Consider the following 309-nt stretch of genomic DNA (forward strand, 5'->3'; position numbering starts at 1 on the left):
CATGTTATTTTTAACAGATCGTAATTGTATATGTTTGTGGGATACGGTATTGTTTTGATATACATATCACATCTATCAATTCACTTACTTATCTTTTTTTGTGGTGAGACATTTGAAATTTGCTGTCTTAGCAATTTTTAAATATGTGATACATTATTTATTTATTTATTTATTTTTTCAGCATCTCAGTATGTCACCCTTGGTAGAGTGTCATGGTGTCACAGCTCACAGCAACCTCCAACTCTTGGGCTTAAGTGATTCTCTTGCCTCAGCCTCACAAGTAGCTGGGACTATAGGCGCCTGCCACAA

The sequence above is a fragment of the Otolemur garnettii genome, unplaced genomic scaffold, assembly GCF_000181295.1.
Source record: "Otolemur garnettii isolate 467f Iridium unplaced genomic scaffold, OtoGar3 scaffold00018, whole genome shotgun sequence".
Classification (NCBI taxonomy): Eukaryota; Metazoa; Chordata; class Mammalia; order Primates; family Galagidae; genus Otolemur; species Otolemur garnettii.